Source organism: Archocentrus centrarchus, chromosome 5 (genome assembly GCF_007364275.1).
Source record: "Archocentrus centrarchus isolate MPI-CPG fArcCen1 chromosome 5, fArcCen1, whole genome shotgun sequence".
Lineage (NCBI taxonomy): Eukaryota > Metazoa > Chordata > Actinopteri > Cichliformes > Cichlidae > Archocentrus > Archocentrus centrarchus.
Window position 1 is genome coordinate 22,118,981 of NC_044350.1, and position 14,204 is coordinate 22,133,184.

General features: G+C 39.9%; 1 protein-coding gene across 1 annotated transcript in view; it reads right to left on the reverse strand.

Annotated features, from left to right (window-relative positions):
• Nucleotides 1-14,204, reverse strand: part of foxj3 (forkhead box J3) — an 81,974-nt gene that overhangs the window by 66,099 nt on the left and 1,671 nt on the right. The window lies entirely within an intron of this gene.

Below are 14,204 nucleotides of genomic sequence, written 5' to 3' on the forward strand. Positions count from 1 at the left end.
TTCTAATCACAAGATACTCCTCACTCAAATGGTTGTTGTTGTGTTAAGTTAAATGTTTGTCTCTTTTTAGTAAACTGAAAATCCCTAGAAATCTGGAAACCAGAAGATCACATCCACTACAAGCACTGTAGGAAGCTAAACTTTAAGCAGAATCTATATAAAAGCCTCATTACATTTGCTAATGGTGGTGATGATGAAGCGTTTTGGGTTTTTTTCTCTTCACACCATGTCTTGCTGGTTGTAAAAGATAAGGCTAATTAACATGGCACCATTTGCATCTTTACCTCGTGTTTCAACACCAAAGGGAAGAGTGCAGCCACAGCAGGCTAATGAATGTTGATTTGAGCGGGAAGACTTTCTGTCACTTCCAACGCTCCTGACATTACTCTCGTTGAAAGCTCTTAAATTCTCATGTTCTGCTATCTGGCAGAGCTGTCTGTGGTTCACCTTTTTTCCCTCCACCTTCCCTTTCTCCAGCTTAAATTCCTGAGTTCATCCCCCCTTTCCTCGCCCCCCCACTACCACCACCACACAGGCTGCGCTCATTACAGCGGATTGCATGTCTGCTCCAGATCAGTATGAGAGGAGATGAAACAGAACTCCCAGTGGCTGCCTCTGCAGTGCTTCACTCATCTGACAGAAAGAGCTCCAGTTTGGGCCCCAGACACAGTCAGCAAACAAACGCAGGCTTCTTAAAGGGGCCATAAGCATGCTTATACGCAAACAAACTCAGAGATACTCCCCAGAAAGAATGTACATTCCACAGTATTCAGTTTTAAATATATCTATATGCAGGAGTTAAGTTGAAAAAATAAAAATGTCTACCTCAAGGCTGCTAAACTTGGAAGGAAGAGTTGTGTTATTGTGCAGTCAGTCTCCTATCCCACTGAGAGATCACACATCTAAGAACGATGGAGTGTTTCCACACAGACTTTATTTGGGCGGGCCATCCAGGTATATTAGCTGCTGAACATTTGGCAATTCATTTTAGCGCTTTAATTTTAATCCCCTCAGAGAAAACACTATCCGTGCTTTAAGAAAAAAGAAAAAAAAAAAAGGGGGGGGGGGTGCTATCCCTAGTCCTTCCCGCCCATTTGGTGGTCCTCAATATCACACAACTGCTTCTCCAGTGAGTGTCTCGTCCCGCATTCGGATGGCCTGTAGCATTTTGGGCTGCAGCTGGTGACAGGAGTCTTTGTCCTGCTCTGGAGGTACACTCCAAGCTGCAGGGCCACTCTAAGCAAAACCGGTTGTGCGCACTGAGGCTGCAGAACAGAACAAGTACTACCATCGCTAGCAGCGATCCAAGACAGTGGAAATGGAGTCCATCCATGGGATGAGAATCTCACTGGAGAGACAGCCACTTATAGTAACCTATTATTCTTATTAAAGTATATGAAGAGGAGCACCCAATAAATGTATTTTTACACATGTCCATGCACCACCACAGAAACAGGCTAAGTTATGGAAAAACACTGCAATTTATACTAACAAATGTGCCAGACACAAATGTTTTTATTTGCTTATTATGTTTTTATTCTTGACTTGTCTTTTGGTGCCAGCGCAAAATTAAAGCAACTACCAAGAAACAACTTCCACTGCAGAGCAACTTCGTTGCCAACAGACCAAAAACCATGTTCAGCCAATATACAGGATTACAAATTAGCTTAAATATGATCATTATGGGATACCAATTTGTCCATTAGGTCTCACAGCTAAACCCAACCTGGATGATGAAAAAATAAGACATGCTCCTTCTTAAACTGTTGCACCTCAATTTCTCTTTCCTAATAAATCTATTTTATGCATTAAATCTACAAACACATTCCTCAGTTTTGGACTATTAAAGCTGCAAAATTAAACTTTTCCATTGAAAAAAAAAAAAAATACTGATTATCCATTTGTCTTATTTGATATTGGAAAGGTAGTGCTCAATAAAGCAAAGACTAAACACTGCCATCATACCAATTATTGCTGCAAATCAACAAGTTTGCAAACATCTTGGTCAGCAGCAATGAACAAATATTACATACTTTACTATTTAAAAAAAAAAAAAAAATGGTACCAGCAAAGATCCATATTTTGCCTGTGGGCCCCTTAAAATTAGGTGCTTTTGTTCAGGATGACTCACTTGGCGAAAGTGGTGAATCATGTGCCATGCAACATGAGTCAGTGAGAGAGAGAAGGGCAGACAGTCCTATAGCATGCAAGCTCCAGATCTGACCTGCATGGCTTTCCACCAACCAAAGAAGTCAATGCAGTTATTTAAAAACAACTGCAACAACCGCAACAACAAAACACTGAATGCAAAAGCCATTCAAAAAAAAAAAAAAAAAAGTCTGACTTATCAGAATCATTTTCATATTTTAACATGTTTAACAAAAGCTAACAAAGATGAACTGTCTAATTTTGTCGTTTTGAGCGACGACGACAAGGAAAATCCTACTCAGTCCGCTCTGACTCATAAGTATATGATGGCTTACTAAGCACATAAATAAAATAAGGAGAATTAAAAATGAGAACTGGGGAAATTATTTATGTTTCAAGACTTTCATATCCATATTCTTATTTGGACAAAAAATAGATGCATGTTTAAAATACAACTGACATCACCTGCCAGTCTGCAAACATGTAAAATGATAATTATAAAGAAAGAAAAGAAAAGGGAAATCTGATTGCCAAATAAGGATTAGAACTGCTGATTGAAGGCCCCAACACAAAACAGCCAGTTACTAACTCCCTGTATAGTCCATTTATATTATATATTATTATATTTTAACCCTGACTTATGGCAAAGTTAGCCAAAGGACTAAGAAGGGTGTGTTTACAGAAACACATTTATTACAACATTTAATACTTAAATAACAGCTGTGACACTTTTTAACAGCAGGGTGATTTGGCTGTGTAACCAAAATCTGCATGCAGAAAATAAATGACAGATCAGACATGACAAATCAGTGTTTCAGTTTGAGAGCGTTTACTGCGGTGTTTTATACTGTCCCAGAGCGACAACGGTGACGTCATAAGCACCCTGCTGCAACCATGACAACAAAAAGCTCATAACAAAATATCTAACAACCTAATACTCAATTAAAAAATAAATTAAAAAAATAAATAAAAGTTAAATTTATTATTAGCTGCACACTATCAACCTACACCATTTTTGAGATTAAAAAATAGAATCTGTATAATGCATAATTAATAGACTAGAGGGGCTTTTTTAATCTTTATTTTTTAACATTCAACTCCATGTTTTCAATCCTTGGACTATACTGGAATAGCTCTGTATGAGTCATAGTTCAAATTAATAGTTATTTATCTTGTACTGGGCCTTATTGCAGGGCAGAACTGTATACCTGAGATGGGGCTGGGGGGGCAAAATGTGGCATAGTCAAAATAAGGTAAAGCAAACCCCTTCAAACCCCTAGTTCATTGAAATTTGTTTTAAGTTAATCTGGTGACTGCTCTCGTGCAAATACTGTGTTTTTACTGAGCAGGAAAAGTGCCACCAAAATGCTCAATGGTCCCCTCTAACATGCAAATCAAGTGACATCTGATGACTTCTCTGCCACGTGTCAGTTTCTGTTGTGGCATGTAGTGCCACATCCTCTATGTTGTTCACTTACACGATCATGTTGTCTCAGTAGTCAAAGATAGATAGAGTAATGCAATGCAAACCAACTGATATTTAGGTCCTAGAGAATCTTTAAAGCCTGAAATAAATCTGTTTACTTCATAACTAAAAAGATGACCAGTGAAGACTGATCTAACTAGTAAAGCCAAAAATGTGTTATATCAAGTTTAAGGCTGCAACTATCGATTATTATAGTAATCGAGTATTCAAATCGATTATTCCATCGATTAATCGGATAATACTTTTGTCTTATTAACAGTTCATCTGCATATTTTAACTTCCATAGATTTTACTGCGGATCTTTTGCTGTGTGAAACAAACTACGGTGGATGGAGCGGAAGTTCTCTTTTCTTCATGTTGACACTTGCTGATCACGTGGTTAATGAAGGGCTCCTCCAGCTGTTTCCCAGTTACATGAACAAGCGCTGCTGCTTTGGATGCTAGAAAAACGTTTCCTTTCCATTAAAAAGAAAAACACTATTGCTGCACTACAGATACAACAGATATACCTATATGTTAGAATTTAATCGGGCGCAATAAACTGCTTTGAATTTGAATTTTAAAAATGTACATGCCGCCACACTGTACACAGTGGCAGTGAAGCAATTTGTCAACTGAATAGACAGTATTCTGCCAAAAGTGTTTTCCGGCATTTGCCAAAAAATAAAAAATATTGCTGGTATGTATATTGTTGTAAGTGACGTGTTGACCTATAATCTGTCAAGCATATCTTAAACATTATCTCATGAATATCAATTCCTTTTGAGTCATAAAGAACATTCTCATGTTCTGATGGTAAAAGCTGCAGTTTTTGACAACACCGGTTGCCAGTGTGCCAACTTAGCGACTTTGTTGCTGGATTTAGCGACTTTTCAGACCCTCTAGAGAGCCCCCCCCCCCCCCCCAAAAAGCAACTAATTATAAATTTAGCGACTTTTTCTGATAACGTTGGTGACTTTTGAGAGAGAGCCATAAACCTCAAATCCTCCTCTGTTGTCGTGTTTTGTGTATATACAGCACTCGTACTGCGTCCCGTCGTACGCCATGGCATCGCCCAGACCTCGCTTCGGCACTGGGGGGTGGGGTGTGGATCACACCCCAAACTGGATCCATCCATTAGAGACTTTAGCGACTTTTGAGACAGTCAACAGCAATTTTTCTTACACAAAAGTTGGCAAAAGTGGTGGCTGCCAATCACCAGATTACACACAATATACGGGCCAGTATAGATGAAAACATATCAGGAACATGTAGAATTAATGTACATGTACTATTATTTTTTCCTCTCATTAATATCAGCACTCATTCTGAATAGGAAATCTAGTAAACCTCTTCATGAACCGAATCGTCTAAACTTTTTTGTTGTTTTACATGGAAAAATCTTTTTTCCTCTAACGCGTGAGCATTTAAAACGCTGGCACCCTGGAGCTGTGACGTCAGCTCTGGATGGGTACATTTTAGTGCATCGTTGATCACCTGTTTTTTTTTTGTTTTTTTTTTTTTAAAGCCTGTCATGTCTGGCACTGATACCCTGTTAATGTTTGTACAGTAATGTTTCTGTCAGAAACAAGGTCTCATGGATGATGTTTGCGAAGCAACACCATTTCAGTTATGTTAGCTAAAGAGTGAAGGACAATAGCAGCAGTCACATTGTCTATTTTTTTTTCCTCGCATTAATATCAGCGTTCATTCTGAATAGTAAACCTCTTCATGAACTGAATCATCTGTAAACTTTTCAGTTTTGCACGGAAAAATCTTTTTGATTTAATTTGAAGCCTTATTTGAACGTTTGGAGAGAGGCCATTTTTATTCATTTGCACATTATATTTTCATTTAAAAATAAAAATTGCATTTTCTTTACTATGCATTGTTTATCTGCTATTTATTGTGATGGTCACATTAATGTTAAAAATACATTGGATTAGTTTCAAACTCGTATTTTTATGGGTCATTATTTTAATTGTGAGAAGAGACAACGAGGTGATGTTAACAGGTGCACAGGCTTGAACAGGTGAGGTAAGATTCAAATAATCGTTGACTAATGGACTAATCGATTAAAAAACTGACAGATTATTCGACTACCAAAATAATCTTTAGTTGCAGCCCTAGTACCAACTAGTGACAACAGCGACAATTAGTCATCTAGTCACATACATCCCTAGTCAAGACAACCTGCTCAAATTCAAACCGAGCATCAGAATGCGAAAGAAATGTGTTTTAAGTGGCTCTGAGCGTGGCACAGTTACTGGTGCCAGAAGGGCTGGTCTGAGTTATTCAGAAACTGCTGATCTACTGGGATTTTCCCCACACAACTAGAGTTTACAGAAAACGATCTGAAAAAGAGTAAATATCCAGTGAGTGGCAGTTCTCAGGGTGAAAATGTCTTGATGTCAGAGGAGAATGACCAGATTGCTTAGAGCTGATACGAAGGCAACAATAACTTAAATAACCACTCATTACAACGCAAGGTATACTGAAGAGCATCTGTGCATGCACAGCACATCAAAACATGAAGCAGATAGGCTACAGCAGCAGAAGACCACACCAGGTGCTGCTCATGTCAGCTGAGAACAGGAAATTGAGGCTACAATTCACACAGACTAACCAATTTTGGACAATAGAATGCAGGAAAAATGTTACCTGGTCTAATGAGTGTCAAGTCCTGCTAGGGTCAGAATATCTGAGGAATGTTTCCAGCATCTTACTAAATCTATGCCATGAAGAATTAAGGCAGTTTTGAAGGCAAAATGGGGTCCAATCCAGTACTAGCATGGTGTACCTAATAAAGTGGCCATAAGCGTATACACAGAGTGATACCAAATGGCAGTGAATGAATACCTGCTTTATACTTTTTGCCTTTTTTTAGGGTTTTTTTTGTGCTTTGGTTACACAGATGTCCCTGCAAAAATCCCTGAGTTATGATACTATTGTTAGAGACCAATGTATTGTAATTTTTTGTATTGTGGGTTACACCCACCCCTAACCAGTACCACTAGTGTCAATTCTGAGCCATGCTTATTGGTTTGTTAGCAATATTCTAGTGACCCACACAACCAGCAAATACAAGGTCATGCTTTTATAGCAGGCTGATTATATACTGAAGTAAATGGGTAACTGTAGGTGTGCCACTGGACTGAGAAATTCTAGGCTTGGGCTTTATAAAGGCGCCTGGAGGATTTCACAGAGAGTAAAATGTTTGACCATCAGTCGGGCATGTTGATCTGTTCTTTGCTTTATCAAAGTGGTTCACCACTGGGACCTCAAAGAAAGAAGAAAATGTGTGACAAAATTCATTGGAGAAAAGACAAGATAAAAAAAAAAAAAATGAGGTTTCAAAAAGGCAGTCATTTCAGATGACTAAATAGGGATTATCAGGCATAAACTCAAGCAGCAATCTGCATTAACCAAAGACTTCATAATTTTCTTCCCCTCCAATTATAGTCACTTTTGTCAGAGCATCATTTTGACTTTCTGTGAATAGACTCGCACAAAAAGGCATAAATCAGAGTAGTGTGAGCTGTCTGCAGAACTTAGCATGAGTTTGGCCAGGCCATACAGCACACATTAAGTAATTGAAGTCCCCATGCCTACTGTCCCTCCCTGACCCCCCACTGTACACACCAGTAACTCCCCAGCACTAAGCCTTTCAGACCAAACACTGCTCTGCCTTATGCATCTTAATAAGAGGAGGGAAACTAGAAGGGAAGTGAAGGCATGGCAGTCTTTTAGAGGAAGCCGAAAAAATGACACGACATGAACACACACCCTGGGGCGGGCATGCTGGGGGGTTTCCAGGAGGTCGGAGCAAGCGGGGCCAATCGTGTCAAGACGAAGGCGGCCAGACTAACACAAAACTGACATATCAAAGAAGCCAAGCCTTGTAGAAGGGAAAAAGAGCAGCCAAGACAGCACATTCAACTGCACAGCTTGTTTCTGCATCAATGAGAGACAACACGACCAAAAAACGGCAATTAGCGATTAAAGTGGAAATTCCATCTGGTGCAAAGCGGCATATTTTTCCAAAAAAACCAGCTCAAGCCATCTCAGTGATCCTATGGCTTTTGATCCCATCCTTGTTTTCTTTTTCAGAGGTGGGCAAACTGTAAACCAGGCATTTGAGAGAATGTGTCTGTACCCAAACTTTTTATCTCCTGCCTAATCAGTGGAATATATAAAAAGCAACTGTTCAAACTTTACCTTTACAGTACAGCTAAAACTCTATCATTACTAAAATAAACTGACTAGGCCTTGAGACAGCTTTCACTGATTTTGTATAAATGCTTTGTCTACATGTAGAAACCATAATCTCTGACAACCTGGATAAACTGGGAATGAGCAATATAAAAGCACACAGATACAGCAGGATTATGAGAGCACTTAAATGAGTTATATTTTAAATTAGCTTGATGGGCGCCAGTGTGGCCTTAAACTCAGTTTGCTTCTAATGAGATATCAAAGCTTGACTGTTTACTACGTTTCTTTTTTGCTTGTAATAGTGAAAGGGATTCTCTGAGGTGGCCACCATGCTGACACAGCCTTTAGGTGCTTAAATCCAAAAATGGGTGTATTAAGTGCATTTTAATTGACTTATATTTACCCAGTGTATTGTCTCACAAATAAGAAAGATCTCCTGGCACTCCTAGAAGACAAAAAAAAAAGTAGGTCACTCAGTCTCCTGTGAGTCACAGGTTTTGGCAGGGGACCAAGAAGAGCAGGTATGGGAGAGAGAGCAAGAGCTGGGAGAGGCCTAATGGAATACTGATAGTTTCATCAGTTTTATACAGATAATCAAAGTTATTTTCAGTTTTTTGCATTTTGTGATACAAAGTGATATTAAGCCAAATTGAAAGCATATGTTTAGTAAATTAAAACCAGTAAACCAGTGTTAGACACTTAACTGCATCTGAAATTTACACCAAAAAGAATTATCCCATAGTCAAGCCTCCTGAGGAACATTAAAGCCTAGTAACTGCATGCAAACTCGTCTACAGTCTTCTCACTCTACCATATAAATTTCCTTCAGTAAACCAGAGACAGATTTCTCAAATTGCAGGTGCAGTCTTGTTTCTCTCCAGAACTGAGGCCCCGGGCTCTTCTCCCAGGGCCACAGCACCTTGGCAGAATGGCCAACTTATGGGGGTCTGAGCTTGAGATTTCCAAACAACTACTTTTTGAAGGCAGTGATTCAGCCTGGTCAAAGGTGTCAGTCACGTAGCCACCTCGGGACAACTGCTTTTTTGAGACAGCACTGATGTAGGCTCCTCATAGTCCTGTGACCAATGCATTGATACCTTCTTAATTACATTGGACAACTGGCACAGACCATGTTGCTTCAGCCACTGAGCCCCTCCTCCGGCTAACCTCTCCGCCCTCTCATTCATCCACCCTGAGGGAGAGGCATGCAGGCCAGAGGAAGTATGACTCATCTAGTAACAAGATGCATTCTTCTGAATTCTCTGCAGACGTGTTGTTTGCTAAGTGAAGAGCACAGGAGAGTATGGCACAGAGAGAGAAAAAGAAGGGAAGACACAAAATGAAACCATAATCAAGACCCAGGCTACGTGTGAGAGCAAGAAGGAGGGAACGATGGGGCAAGAGCAAGTCATCATGTGTGGCTTTCCTGGTCCACACACAGATCAACATTTCCTCCAACTCCACAGAGAGAATCCTTGGCTTCTGTTAGGGGTTTTCTGAATCACAGATGGAAGCTCCAAGTACTAAGGCTAATCCATCAGATTTCACACAGAAAAAAAGAGCAACAAATGATGATAGCAGAGAGGTTTTGACGTGCACTTCTGCTGAGCATGCAGATGATAATGAGGCACAAGCAAGAGGTATGAAGAAGTGTTAAATCATCGAATCTAACAGATCCACCGCAGTTCCTCCCCAACTAACACACCACATCTGCAGAATTTGGCACTGGTCCTTACAGATCATGAGCCTCACACACCACATCACACACGGTCTCCAACTTCTGCATTAAGCTATTTCTGGACAAGAACACTTCAACAATGTCAGAAATCACAACACAGAAAATGAAGAAGCTAAACACAACCTTCAGGTCTGGTTAAAAAAAAAAAAAATAGACTGCTGAAACACGTTCTGTCTTGTGATTTCATGATCCATCACCCACCAGCTTACTGTTGGCAGAGTACAAACCTAAGTGATGTGGCAAGCCCTCACCATTCAACTTTACCAATCAAGCTTAGGATTGTGCACCAAATTAAAACTGACCTTTTCTGACTCTTCCTCTTGCAGTCTGCAGACTGGTGTTCACCCTCACGGAAAATATTTTTTCTTCTATTGTTACTATGGCATTAACACACATCATGCAATAAAGCCAATAAACCTATGAGGGCAGATAGAATTGCAACTTGCATTGCAAGACATTAATACTGTCGAGTAAACAAACAAGTACTATGCACAGGACACTGCTGACCATTTTTTAGCAAGCTAACACACCTTGGCTGTAAATTTGTAGATCTTAAGTGGTTTATGTATGCTTGTGCCTGTGAACCAGATGCTGCCTCGCACAGCAGACAGATTATCATATTCAATCAAGTCTGGTTTATGTTATGCTCTCCATGTATTATTGCTGTGCTATCACCTGTAAATTGCCATGTCATGCATGCAGTCCACAGACAAGAGTTGAAGGTAACATCTGGGAATACCATGTTATTAAAGTGTCATTTCTTGAAGAGACTTTTTAGTGCAGCAGTTATTGCCGCCATTCGTATGCTATGTCATAAATGAAAGTTCTGTGGCAACTCATATGCAGGAAAAGCTGCATTGTTTAGTCAGCTGTAGGCGCTACCGTATTAAGTTTAAAAATTTCCCTGTTCTCTAGGAATTCTGCCTAAAATTGGATTTTATATCTGCCACATGAGCCAATGTAATGATTAAAACAGATACCAAAATACTAGGATGAAAGCTCCACTCTTATTACTTAAGCTGTGTCGGCTTAGCGAGCTCTCCTTCCCGCACAAAGCGCGAAGGTCTCCTAAGAGTGTGAATCATATATCAACTCCTTCTACTAAGCAACCAGCAAAAAAGGGAAGAAAAAAAAAAAAAAAAAACCTACACTGATACCGAGGGCCTATTAAAACTCAAGGACAAAGCAAACAATATGATGAATTATTAAATCCATCAAGGAACTGAAAACTGAGGCCCATCTTACTCATTTAGGATTTGGCTATTCATTAGCACTCATGTAAGTAAAATCTCAAAAGGCACAGCTACTACACACACTGCGTTTACTCAGAAATATTTTGTTTTACATGTCATTATGACTTGCAGTCCCCCATTTCCTTTGCACATCTAGTGAAGTACAACTGTCTAACATATTTTCGTAACACTTGGTCATGAACCAAACCCAATGCAAAGATAAGATCAGATTAACATTTCTAGTAAATCTGCAAAATAAATAAACAAAAAAAACACACAGACACCACACATTTGCCACAAAACAAAACAAACACACAGACAGGGGGGAAGGAGGGAGAGAGAGAGAGAGAGAGAGAGTAGGAGAAGAGGAGAGAGAGAGAGAGAGAGAGAGAGAGAGAGAGAGAGATAGAGAGAGATATATATTATATATTATATATTTTTTTTTTTTTTTTTGTGTGTGTTGTGTATTGTGTGGTGTGTATTGTGTGTGACACACATCTTTCTTGCTAACACAAGGCTATAATGACTCACAGAAACAGCCACCAGCCACCAACCCCCCACCCACCCCACCCATTTCTCCTCCACTTTCTAAACTTACCCAGCAAGCGCTAGTGTGGGTAGTTACTGTAGTTCCCCTGCAAAGACACGGTCCCTGATTAGTCAGAGAGGGGAAATAAACGGATAAACACTTTCAGATAAAACATGTATCTGAGCAAATGTACTGATAACATGAGGCAACGAGCCAGTTTTTTAAGTATTTCATGCCTCCCTCGCTGATTCACATCTACACCCAACTCCAGGACATGAATTGGAGCATACAGGACTAGTTCACTGACAAATTCAACTCAATAGACGGGGAGGAGGTGGGATGAGGAGAACTAGACAGTGGATTGCTGGATGAATAAAAAATGAAAAGTGTAGTGCTTCAGTAAATTCGTTCTCTCCATCCCGTGAGGAGGGTGGGTGGTGAAGGGGTGGGGTGGGGGTAACGGTGGTGGAGGAGAGGCTTGTTTGAAAACTGAACCAGTGCTGCATTCCCACATCCACCCATATCCAGCGAGGGGCTCTTTAAAAATTCATTAATTTACAGCAAAAATAGATTAAAGCACCCAGCTGAGCAAAACTCAAAATTTGGCTCCTGAATAACATTAATGATAAAACATTTCCCTCAAGCCCAGGGGGTTTTGCCTGAAGAAACATTGCTGGCTTTTTTCACCTTACAGCACCTTGAGAATAATTTATTTTCAATCATTACTAAAATAATGCATTTCTAATTGTCATTTTTAATTATGCTTTTCTTCAGATGGAAAAAAAAAAAAAAAAAAAAAAAAAAAGCACTGAGCAAAAACCTGCAAAAACTAATTAAAATCCATCCAAGGATATGGCATTCCCATGATGCCATGCCAATGCCATTCTATTCACCATTTGATATCTCAGCTACAGAGACTCAATGACAGCTGCTCCAGGCCCCAAAAATGCCTAGAACTGCAGTTACTGTAATTGCTCTGGCCAGCACTAAATGAGGTTCACTTAAGTGCAATTATCCCCCTCTGATCTCTCACATAAAGAGACTTCTTTAACATGGAGAAGTGGGCTCACACAATGTGACTGCAAACAAGATTCAAATTGGAATCAGGGAGGCATTTCCAGCAGATGAATGGCTTCATAGCTCATCTGCATTCTAGTGATGCACGGCTCTGCTAATGAAGACTGAGCCAGTCTCTTCTCACCAGCACGGCTTCCATGAGAGCGAAACTTCAACGCCGGATATAAGCAGAGCACGGGAAGAATTTTTCCAACAAAAACCGTCCAGTCAGTTCATCTGAGCCCGGCCTCCATGCAGAGCAAACAGCTGTTGAAACGAGAAGGAAGATCCTGTTTTTTCGCTCATTCAAGGAGAAAAACACGCTGAAGGACAAGATGATGGGCGATGAAGTGAGGAGAGAAGGGAAAAAAAAAAATCTCCAACCTAAAATAACTTCACATTCCAGAGCAGAGAGAGACTGAAACAAGCCCACTTTGGATTCAGACCAAAGCTAAGTCATTGTAAAAATACTAAACAGAGCCCTCTGACCCACAGCACCAGCAGTCCTCATGAATAAATTGCCATCTGCCAATCGCATAACACAAAAGGTTTTCAGCCTGAGGGGGAAGATGTGACCATCTAATAGGGGTTGCAACAGAGGGTACCTGTTGGGTGCTGTCCAACTACACAGGGCGGGGGGGGGGGGGCTGTGATGGGCCTTCATGTTGCCACAGGCTCAACTAGCACCAGGAGTCTGATAACTGCACCTCACGGATGGCCATTTGAATAATCACTTCAACAAGGGGAGAAATTAAAAAGCCTCTCAATGAGACCAGCTAGGCACAGGGCCACATACTGAATACCAAATGAGCTTGTATTCAAAAAAGTAAAAAGCTGTTCTAAATTCAAAGTACAATCCTGGCTTTCTGACCCCTGACATATATCAAAATTATCCCAATATCATGTCATTATTATAGTTAGTCTATTAAATTATACACCTCCAAGCAGAACAGCATCTGCAATACAATATTTTACGTTTATGTTCCTTGTCTTCTGCAGATGAGGACAAATTAATTTTTCTTCAGAGATGATAGATGTCATCTCTCACAAACACACGCACAAGCAGAAGACCTTGTTGATGTAGGTGTCTTTTTTTTTTTAACCATTAGGCAAGACACTTCCAAAAAAAAACCAAAAAAAAAAACCCATGAACCTCAATCTCATCCTCCCATGCACATTTAAAAATGGTTATGTTAAAGTGTGTAATGTGCTCTGCACTTTCTCCCAAACTAGTCAATCAATTCAGCAAAAGATGGAGGGCTGTTTTTTTTTTTTTAAATATGATGAATAAAACTCCCAAAACCAGGCTCAGTTTAATGTCAAATTGCAAATAAAGTCAAACCACTAAACCATAATGTACATGCAGGAACCTCCCAAGTCTGAGCCTGCCCAGCATTTTCAGCTTTAAACAGAGGCGAACAAAGCATTGCTTACAAACTTAGAGGAAATTAAATGGATGTTAGAGCAGTGCTTTAAGGAGCGACTTTTAGGTGTATGTGTGCGCGCTGTAGTGCACACTTTTGCAAGCACTCAGTAAAAAGCATGCATTAGCCGTACTTCATGTCTTTCTCAAGTCAGCTAAAAACTACCGGTGCCACACAGCTCACTGACAGATCTTGCTTATAAAAATCAACACCGTTTGTAAAAATCTGACTTTAATGAATTGCACCAAGCGCCAAAGTATAGTTTCAGCATCACGCTGACTTCTATAACTTAAGACTTTCCACCATGCTCTTTAGTGGTCATTTCCTTGAAACTTTAATGATAAAGATGATGGGTTAAATATGCATGCTCATTTCTAGACAATATCCTTATTGAAAC